This window comes from Cryptomeria japonica, chromosome 8, assembly GCF_030272615.1.
Source record: "Cryptomeria japonica chromosome 8, Sugi_1.0, whole genome shotgun sequence".
NCBI lineage: Eukaryota > Viridiplantae > Streptophyta > Pinopsida > Cupressales > Cupressaceae > Cryptomeria > Cryptomeria japonica.
The window spans coordinates 529,624,915-529,636,311 of record NC_081412.1 but is presented as its reverse complement, the minus strand read 5'-3'; positions in this window follow the sequence as shown (position 1 = coordinate 529,636,311).

The window sequence follows — 11,397 nt, the reverse complement described above, 5'->3', positions numbered from 1 at the left end:
TGATTTCCTCAATGCTAAAGGGTCTATCCAGTGCCTCAACATCCTAGTCTGAAACTTTCTTAGGTATGAATTCTTTACATTATCTAAGGGTTAGATCTGACTTAGATGGGTTCCACTCTGAGGTGAATAGCTTCTCATAGTACCGAGAGAAGGAATGTTGAATATCCTCTATGCTAACCAACTCAATCCCTTCATCCCAAATCTTGTCAATCCTTTCTTTGTGTTCCTTTTGTTTGAGCATGTTGAAAAAGAACTTGGAACCCATCTCACTGAATTTCATCCAATTAAGTAGCTTGGATTTTGGCCCCTTGGGATTTCTTGTGTTGAATCTTCTGGAGTTTATCTTGGGTAGATGTTAATCTTTGAGACAGATTCAAGTTATGAGGATTTTTCTAAGTGAGTTCTTCCTGGGTGGTAAGTAGATCGGTGAGTTCTCTCTCCTCCCTTCTACTATCCTTAGAAAACTTAGTACCTAGTGTTTGGCAGTGTTTTCCATCACTCTACATTCTTATTCCACATACTAATGGTAGAGTGGCATTGGGAGTTCCACTTACTAATTTTCTTGACTATATAGAAGGCATCTCTGACATCTTGGTTCTCAAGGAGACTGAATTAAGAATGAACTTGCTATGCCTCTTAGAATGGGGAGGAAGGTGGGAATTAATAGCAATGTGAGCAAGGATGGGGTGATGGTCGGAGAGGGTAAAGGGTAAAACTTTAACAACACAACCATCGAAGTCAGGGTTAAAGGAGAAACAAATAGAATTTACATAGAAGCGATCAAGCCTAGAGTAGATCCTCTTGGATCCTTGCTGGGAATTGCACCAAGTGAACCAGATGTGTTTACGATCCTTCTTCCTACCCTCCAGAGGGTCAAAAGATGAAGTCTTGATTTCATTATGTCCCAATGCAATTTTTCACCACTTTTTTAATCAATGTTTAGACTGCCAGACTTATCCTCTTGATTTTCTGTCATGTTGAAATCTCCTCCCAAAATCCAAGGGAGGTTAGGGAGGTTACCTAGCCACTTCCATAATTCGATCCTGTCCCTATAGTCATGAGAGGCATACATAGAGAAGATCCTTATTTTTGAGTTATCCTTCTCAAAGATTACCTAGGAGGCTCTATTGCAAGGGGAGGACCCACTATCCTTAATCAGTGGGGACCATCTTTTATTAATGATGATAACTGCACCCCCTTGCCTTTGTCATGACTAGTGGAAAATTGGACCACATCTCTCCATATGAATTTGAAATTCACATCTAGCTGGAACTTAGAGGCCTTAACTTCTTGGAGTAGCAAGACATCTAGATTCCTATGTTGGTTTAAGAACCTCCTTATAATGTGCTTTCTATCAAGGGATTCAAGACCCCTAATGTTCCAAGAAATGGCTTTCAATTCTAAGAGACAAGTTTAGGTAGATGAGTCCTTGGCAGCTTTAAAGCTGCGAAAGCATTTGGGAGTACCTAAACTGTTTTTGTTCCTCTTAGGAAGGGGTGGGACCTTTTTTTACCTATTGGTATCCCTCTCTTTCTTTTCACCATAATGAAGGGGCCTTCAACCTCAGCATTATGAATCTCTCATTCTTCAAAATCCATAAACAAGGTATGATCTTCAATGTTGGCTGGGTCACTAGCTAGATATCCCTGCTCTCCATCAGAATCCTTGTATAGGGGGTTGCCTCTAATACTGCCAAAATGTTTAGGAATATAGTCCTTGAGATGGATCAATTCTTGATTGCTAACAATGGGTTTGGATTTGATTATTTCAATGCTAACAACTTCCCAATCGCAGATGATAGGGTGGGGGCCTGACTCAGAAATTGGGGTTTCAATAACTTGCTTATCACTATTATTATTATCAACCATATTCTTATCCATGTCAATACTTTGATTACCAGCAGTATTATTAATAAAAATTGCATTGAAATCTATATTATTGCTAACTTTAGTAAAAGCATCAGAATTGTTAACCATTTCAATATTTTAAATATCAACAACATTATTAGTATTACAACCATTATTATCCATAATACTGCTAACATTTTTGTTAACCATATTACTAATATTTTTAGTATCAATATTCCTATTTACCTCATCCATACCATTAGTCTTTGTTGACATTGCATGAAGATTGCATTAATGAAGTATAGTGTTGTCATTGATGTCAATAGTAACCGGTAATGGAGTTGTATTGCAACTGGTAGTGATGCAATAATGCAACCAATAGTAAAGTAGTGAATGAAACTGTTATTGGTATTTCAAGCAGAGTGATCAACCGGTAACCCTAACTAGTTGATAGGCTGAACCCTAACCAATGGAGCTTGGAGAATCAACTGTGCTAATATATCATCGAATGGTGATCAGAGATGAAGATGACACATATGCATGATGCACGTGATGAGTTTTAAAGTGGTTTTGGCATGTGAAGATAACTGTTTATCTTGGGAATGAGCAAATGCATAGCATGAAGTGATAACTGCATGATGAGTTACAAGATTTGATGTTCGGTGATCTAGGAGCAGTTGATGTTATCTTGAACAATGAATAGTTGATTTCTATGTAATACAACGGTTATGTGTGAACCAATATATTTGTAATCTCTATGAGATTTGTAGGTTTTGTGATGTGTTATCGACCTATTGTATTTTTAATTAAGGTTGATGAGTTATTTTGTAATTGTGTTGGCAATTTTGGTTAAGTGTGGTAGTGTGACTGTTGCCGAACCAGAAGGAGTGTCTATAGAATGTTGTGAAGGCAGAGAGGAGCAGAAAAGGATCTGACTAAGTAGAGTAGTGCTATTTCGATATCAGTGAAGACCCTGTTGTTCTCTAACCATTACAACAGTTAAATCCCCTAACAGGGTAAGCTTTAACAGGCTTGGTATTGTCTAAATCCTCTAACCAGGTGATCCATTATCTTGGATTTGAAATCCTCTACTGAGGTTACTCCTAACAGGGTATTGCCTTTAACAGGGTATTGTAGTCAATCCCTTAACCGAGTGGTCCCTAATCTGATCTGTTCTTAACATGACATTATTGTATAAGCTTCTAACAAGGCTTGGCTCCTAACAGGGCGAACTTCAGAAGAGTTAATAATACTTGTGGGTATTCATCTCCACCGTAGTTTTTTCCCATTTGGGTTTCCACATGAAAAATCATTGTGTCAAGTGGTGAATGATTTTGTGGATATGTTTTGATATGGTTGATTTTATTAACTGGTAAAGCCACTTAGATATGTTTAGATGACTGTAAGTGATCTGAAATGAGCTATTAATGATGTTAGTAAAGTGATTTAATGTTCTGGTCAAATGGTATTTGAGTTTAAAATATGTTACATTGTATCATTGATGTTTTGGTCAACCGGTAAAGTTTGACAGTGCAGTTATAGTTTTTGGATACAACGACTAAACTGGTTAGTTTAGCAAGTTGTTTATGAGTTGGTTTTAAGTTTGGTGAAAGTTTAGTATATTTTCTACCCCCTCCCTCTCAGTAGTTGACCAGATCCTTATTGTTTCATCATATTATCAATTGCTATCAAAGCATTTCAGATCCTCTTGTGTTTAATCCTAATAGATTGAGGAAAATATCTAGGAGAAGATAATGAAGAAAGAAGGTCTAAAGTTCAATAGGGAAAACTACAGAATCTGGAGTGATAGGATGAAGATCTTTATCAAGAGCTTAGGAAGTCAATATTGGGAACATGTTGTTACTAAATATAACTTGCCTAGTGGGATTTTGTCAGATGATCAAAAGGAGCAATAGGAGAACAATCAAGCATTGGAGGCTATTATCAGTTCCTTGTTTGATTCAAAGTATGTTGATGTTCATGGATTGGAGTTTTCTTATGAAGTATGGAAGAAACAAGAAGATATATATAGCGGTGATGAGCATGTTAAGATTGCTAAAGAAGAGAGTCTGAGAGGTAAATTTGATGATATGCAGATGGCTGGAGGTGAAAACATTCAACAATATGCTTAGAGGATCAAGGAGATAGTCAGAGAGATCAAAAGTGTTGGAGGTATAGTGGAGGATACCACAGTGGTTAGTAAGGTGTTGAGAACCCTTCTACCAGTCTATGCTATTTGAGTTGTAGCCATTCAGGAATTCAAGTCTATTGTTAAAACAAAGGTAACTCTTGACTCCATCATTGGTAAATTAACTGCATTTGAATTAAATGGTTTTGATGGTAGTATTTAGAGATCAGAATCTATATTTAGAGCTTCAGTATCGACCCCTCCGATAAGGAAAAGTAGAGAAGCTAGTTACAATCATGAGTCTAGATCCAACATAGAGGTAGATGATGGGGATAGTCTAATTGAGCTTGAAGCATTGTTTGCCAAGCAGTTACCCATAGGTACTGGTAAGTACAAAGGTAAATTAACTTTGAAGTGTTTTACATGTAACCGGATTGGACATATTGTTGCTAACTGTCCTAAGAGAGATAATGAGAAAAAATGAGAAAATTATAAGAAGTATAAAGGCAAAGGTAAAAGAGATTGTCTCATTGCAGTGGATGGAGGAAATACAGATGAGGAATCTGAAGAAGATGCAAATGAGGACATTGTCTTTGTTTCTATTAAAGAAGAAAAATTAGATCAAAAGGCATTAGTCTCTCGCATGGATAGTTTTGATGACTGGATTATTGATAGTGGTTGTTTACACCACATGACCGGTGACTAGAGTAAGTTTCTTACTTTGAGAGAGTTTAATGGAGGTGTTGTGAGATTTGGAAATGACTCACCCTGCATGGTGAAAGGGAAAGGATCCATCTCTTTGAATAGTAAAAGAAATGTGGATGATGTCTACTAGGTTGAAGGATTGAAAAACAATCTTTTGAGTGTTTCTCAACTCAATGACAAAGGTTACCCACTGGAATTCAAGAATGGAGTCTACAAGATTTATGGAAGCAAAGGAGAATTGATTGCAACTAGAAAATAGACCAAAGGTAACTTGTTTCATTTAAGCTCTAAAGTCAATAGTTGTTTAATTGCAAAAGTAGAAGATAGTTGGCTTTGGCATTAGAGATTTTGTAATGTAAAATTTTATAACATTGTAAAAGTCAGTAAGTCCAAATCAGTAAGAGGTTTGCCACAATTGTACAACTGGTGAATGCTTTGTGCAAGGAATGTCAGTTAGGGAAGATGACACCCTTAACCTTCAAGATCAAATCTTTCTCAGCAGAACATTTGATAGATTTGGTTCATACTGACCTTTGTGGACCAATGAGGACTAGGAGTATTCAAGGTGATCAGTACTTCATGATTTTTATTGATGATTGCTGAAGAATGATGTGGGTCACATTCTTGAAAGTTCAAGGCATTCAGAGCCTTAGTTGAAAATGAAAGTGGAAAGAAGATAAAGTGCTTAAGAACTGATTAAGGTGGTGAATTTACGTCAGAGGAATTCACTAGATACTGTGAAGGCAATGGAATTAAGAGGCAACTTTCTGCACCTAGGACACCACAACAGAATGGTATTACAGAAAGGAACAACTGGTTAGTTGTTGAAGCTGCTAGGACTGTGCTAATTCAAGGAAGTGTAGCTAAGACATTCTGGAGAGAAGCTGTCAACACAACTGTTTACACAATGAACCGGTTACTAGTTAAAAGAGGTAAGGATAAAACTCCTTATGAGTACTGGTATGGTAGATCACCTAATGTCAGTTACTTTAAGATTTTTGGTAGCAGATGTTTTATCAAGAGAGGTGATTATGTTCGTAAGTTTGATGCCAAGAGTGATGAAGGCATATTTCTTGGTTACTCCACCAAGAGAAAAGCTCACAAGTGTTACAACAACCAGACCAAGAAGATCATTGAAAGTGTTAATGTCCGAGTTGATGAATTTCTTGAGAAATCAGGAAAAACCTATAAAGAGAAGGAAGAAGAAGAACCTTACACATTATTTTTGGAACCGGAACTGGTGAAGCCAAAAGTTGGTGAACAAAACACAAAAGCCCCAATTCAACTAGAACAGGGAAACCTAGCAGAAGAAGAAGAAAGTGAAGAAAAAGAAGAGCCTGAAAAATAAGATCATGCTATTCCAAGGTATGTGAGACTCAATCATAGCCCCGATTAGATTATTGGTGACATGAATGTAGGTGTACTAACAAGAACAAGACTTAGAGAGAACTCTTGTATGATTTCCACTATTGAGCCTAGAACTATAAAAGAAGCATTTGCTGATGAAGACTAGATCAAGGCAATGTAAGAAGAACTTGACCAAATAGAGAAGAACAATACATGGTCATTGGTACTAAGACTAGAGAACAAAAATGTAATAGGTACAAAATAGGTATTCATAAATAAACTAAATGAAGATGGAGTAGTGGCAAAAAATAAAGCCAGACTGGTATGCAAAGGATATGCACAATAAGAAGGTGAAGACTATGGTGAGATATTTGTAGTAGTTGCAAGATTTGAAGGAGTAAGGACTCTACTTGCATTTTCAACATACAGAGGATTCAAAGTATATCAGATCGATGTTAAGCCAGCATTCCTAAATAAAATATTGGAAGAGGAAGTCTACATTGAACAACCAGATGGTTATGCTTTACTATAGAAAAGGACATGGTGTGCAAATTACATTAGGCATTATATGGATTGAAGCAAGCACCAAGAGCATGGTATGAAAGATTGCACTCTCACTTGGTGAAGATAGGTTTTTAGAGAACCAGTGAAAATAGTAATATATATCTCAAGTCAGAAGGAGATAAGATACTAGTAAGTGAGGTATTTGTTGATGATACCATTTTTAGAGGAAATGATGATATGTGTCATGACTTTGCTGATGAAATGACGAATGAGTTTGAGATGTCGCTGGTAGGTGAAATAATTTTTTTCATAAGTCTGCAAATTCAAAAGATGAAGGAAGATATTTTCATCACACAGTCCAAATATGTGAAAGAAGTATTGAAGACTTTTGGAATGGTAGACTGTAAACCAGTTGGAACACCAATGGTTACAGGTTGTAAAATGTCTAAGGAGGATGATTCTGCATTAGTGGATGAAAAGGAGTATAGGTCAATGATAGATAAACTGCATTATGTTGTCCACAACAAACCGAACATTGCTCATGCAGTAGGATTGGTTGCCAGATTTTAGAAAAGCCTAAAGGAGACACATTGTAGCGACCAAAAGAATTTTTAGATATTTGAAAGGCACAATTGATTATGGATTATGGTATCCATATGTAGGAGACTTTGATTTAAAACTCTATACAAATGCAGACTGGGAAGGTAATGTTGATGATAGGATGAGTACAATCGGAGGAGCGTTCTTTCTTGGAGGAAGACTAGTATCTTGGAGCAGCAAGAAACATAGTTGTATCTCTCAATCTACAAAATAAGCTGAATAAGTTGCAAAATATATGAATTTTACCCAAGCAATCTGGATGAAACACATTTTGGAAGGTTTCGAGTAAAGATTTCAGAACCCGTAAGGAGTTTCTATGATAACACCAATGCGATAAACATTTCTAAGAACCTAGTGTTGCATGCTAGGACAAAGCATATTGAGCTGAAATATTATTTCTTGAGAGAGAAAGTGCAGAGTAAAGATGTGTCACTGGAGCATGTATATACTAAAGAACAACTAGCTGATATCTATACTAAACCTCTACCTAAGGCTACTTTTGAGTATCTTAGAGGTAAGCTAGGGGTTGTACCCCTATATGAAGTCAATTAAGTAGATGTGGAAGACATCAGTCTCAGAGCTTATTGAAAATCTTGAAGTAGGATTGGTGTAGAGTGGAGCTATTCCAGAGGGGGAGCAACAACTTGCAAATCATTGTTGCAGATCGATGCAACATGGAATGGTTAACCTTCACTTTTGCATTTCTGTCAAAGAGGGAGAAGAACTGTATGATTGATAGCCAGTTATCAGTTGAAGATATGGAGATACAGTTGAAGGAGAGTATGTGATTGGAAAATGTAAACCAGGATTCCTATACTCATGTATGTGTTTTACTTTCAATCATCAAAATCAAAGGGTATTGATATTTGTATTGCCATCAATGCCAAAGGGTGAGATTGTTGGCATTGTATGAAAATTGCATTAATGAAGTATAGTGTTGTCATTGATGTCAATAGTAACCGATAATGGAGTTGTATTGCAACTGGTAGTAAAGCAGTGAATGCAACCGATATTGGTATTTCAAGAAGAGTGATTAATTGGTAACCCTAACCAGTTGATAGGCTGAACCCTAACTAATGGAGCTTGGAGAATCGGTTGTGTTGATCTATGATCGAATGGTAATCGAAGATGAATATGCCACGTATGCATGATGCACGTGATGCTTTTTAAAGTGGTTTTGGCACATGAAGATAAATATTTATCTTGGGAATGAGCAAACTCATAGCATGGGGTGATAACCATGAGATGAGCTATAGGATTTGATGTGCAGTGAGCCAGGAGCGGTTGATGTTGTCTTGAACAATGTGTAGTTGATTGCTATGTAATCCAATGGTTATATTTGAATAAATATGTCTGTAATATCTATGAGATTTGTAGATTTTGTGATGTGTTACCGACTTATTGTATTTGTATTTAAGGTCGATGGGTTGTTTTGTAATTGTGTTGGCAATTTTGGTTAAGTGTTGTAGTGTGACTGTTGCCGAACCAAAAGGAGTGTGTAGAATTTTGTGAAGGCAAATAGGAGCAGAAAAGGATCTGACTAAGCAATGCAATGCTATTTTTAGATCAGTAAAGACCCTATTGTTCTCTAACCATTACAATAGTTAAATCTCCTAACAGGGTAAGCTTTAACATGCTTAGTTTTGTATAAATCCTCTAACTAGTTGATCCATTAGCTTGGATTTAAAATCATCTACCAAGGTTACTCCTAAAAGGGTATTTCCTTTAACAAGGTATTGTAGTCAGTCCCTTAATTGGGTGGTCCCTAACCGAATCTATTCTTAACATGACATTATTGTATAAGCTTCTGACAAGAATTGGCTCCTAATAGGGAGAACTTCAGAAGAGTTTAGAATACTTGTGGGTATTCATCCCCACCATGGTTTTTCCCATTTGGGTTTCCACATGAAAAATTATTGTGTCAAGTGGTGAATGATTTTATGGATATGTTTTGATATGGTTGATTTGATTAACTAGTAAAGCCACTTAGATATGTTTAGATGACCATAAGTGATCTGAAATGAGCTATTATTGATGTTAGTAAAATGATTTAATGTTTTGGTTAAATGTTATTTAAGGTTAAAATCTGTTACATTGTATCATTGATATTTTGGTCAACAGGTAAAGTTTGATAGTGTAGTTACAATTTTTGGATACAGTGACTAAACCGGTTAGTTTAGCAAGTTGTTTATGAATTGGTTTTAAGTTTGGTGAAAGTTTAGTATATTTTCTATCTACTGATTCACCCCCCTCTTAGTAGTTGACCAGATCCTTATTGTTTCATCATATTATCAGTCTTGAATTCAAAGTCCTTCACCATGTCTTTTACAAAGGAGCTTCTATTGGAAAGGCTGAAAGGCCAAGATTGAGGGCCATTCTCAGAGGGGGGGGGGGGTACGGGGATGGGGTGGGTTTTTTAATTTCTCTAAGACCAGCTTCTAGGCATTTTTAATCCTCATTCTCCCTAATTTGGGGGGGTTGGGGAGGATTCAAATCAGTATTATGTATCTGAGCCAGAGAGACATCAATCGTGGAATGCGGGGGGAATCCGCCACAAATGAACCAAAGTCCATGTTGGTATCAAATGAGGGAGGGTCCTGACAGTTGGATTAGCCATGGCCTTAGCCATTTATTTCTTAAGGTTATCTAGTTTTTCCAAAATGGGAGCTTGGACCTCAAACGGAGTGGATGAGGGAATTTTTTTTCTAGAATTGTTGGAATTAGCTTTGGCACCCGAATTCGGTTTTTGTCTTCCCAAAACAGGGTAATTTTTCTGTAGGTTCCCTTCTCGTTGACAAAGAAAACAAGCATTAATTCCTCCCAGAATATCAATAGAGTAGGTGAGAGTTTCATCCTCCATCTAAGTTCGATGAAATTAGGGATATCTTTACCCGAATCGATCGAAATGAGGGCCTGTGAATCGAGGTGTGGAAGCAAAGAGGGCGAGTGGTCAATCCTAATCACTTTGCCAATTGGTTGCAGAAGTTGTGGAATGAACCTCCACAAAAGGGGGGAATATTCTTAACTATGAGCCATCTGGAGCAGGATAGGGCTAAAATTTCATCACTCATAGCCTGGGACATCCATTTAATCACCTTGAAAGTACACTTGCCAATAGACCAGAATTGCTTATCAACCACTTCAATCTAAGATTTATTATCTTTAAAAAATATTATAAACAATCCTTTTTGAATAGGGTAAGTGCACCAAGATGGTGAACAAAAAGTTGGCCACATGAAAAAAAAAACCAAAATTTTTCATAACCCGTGCATGTTCTAGAAATTCAAAAACGTGCTAGGCTTGGTAACACCAAGCCTAACCAAAAACAATTTAAAAAAAAAGTTCCTCAAAACCCATACGGGTTTTGAGGAACATTATATTTTTGAGAAACCCGCGAGTTATGCAGAACTAGGATCTTTGGCCTTAGTTCTACATTACCTATATGGGTTATGTAGAACTAGGAAGAGAGAGAGAGAGAGAGAGAGAGAGAGAGAGAGAGAGAGAGAGAGAGAGAGAGAGAGAGAGAGAGAGAGAGAGAGAGAATAATAGATAGGAAGAGAGGGAGAGAAAATGATAAGGAGAGGGGGAGGGAGAGAGGGGGAGAGAGAGAGGAGATTGGGAGAGAGGGAGAGGGAGGACAAAGATGGGGAGAATAGGATAAAGAGAGGGAGAGAGAGACTAGGAGGGAGGGGGAGAGATAGACTAGGATAAGATAATGAGAGGGAGAGGGAGAGGGGGGAGAGGGGGAGGGAGAGGGAGAGAGATTTAGAGACAAAGAGAGAAGGGAATAGGAAGAGAGGGAGAGATAGATAGGGAAAGAAAGAGAAGGGAGAGAGAGAGAGAGAGAGAGAGAGAGAGAGAGAGAGAGAGAGAGAGAGAGGGGAGGGGAGGGAGAGGGAGATTGGGAAGAGGAGAGTGGGAGAGCGATATAGAGAGAGATTGGGAAAAGGAGAGAGAGAGAGAATAGGGTCAAGAGAGGGGGAGGGGGAGAGAGAGAGGGAGGGGTAGAGAAAGAGAGAGAAGGGAGAGAGGGTGAGAATATGATAGGATAATGTGTGTGTGAGAGAGAGAGAGAGAGAGAGAGAGAGAGAGAGAGAGAGAGAGAGAGAGAGAGAGAGAGAGAGAGAGAGAGAGAGAGAGAGAGATTTTTTTGCTCCCAAGATACTTTTTTCACACGTGCAAGTCCTCAAAGGGAGATTGGTATTATAATGTTTGCTCTCAAGATACTTTTTTCACACGTGCAAATCCTCAAAGGGTCTAACTATG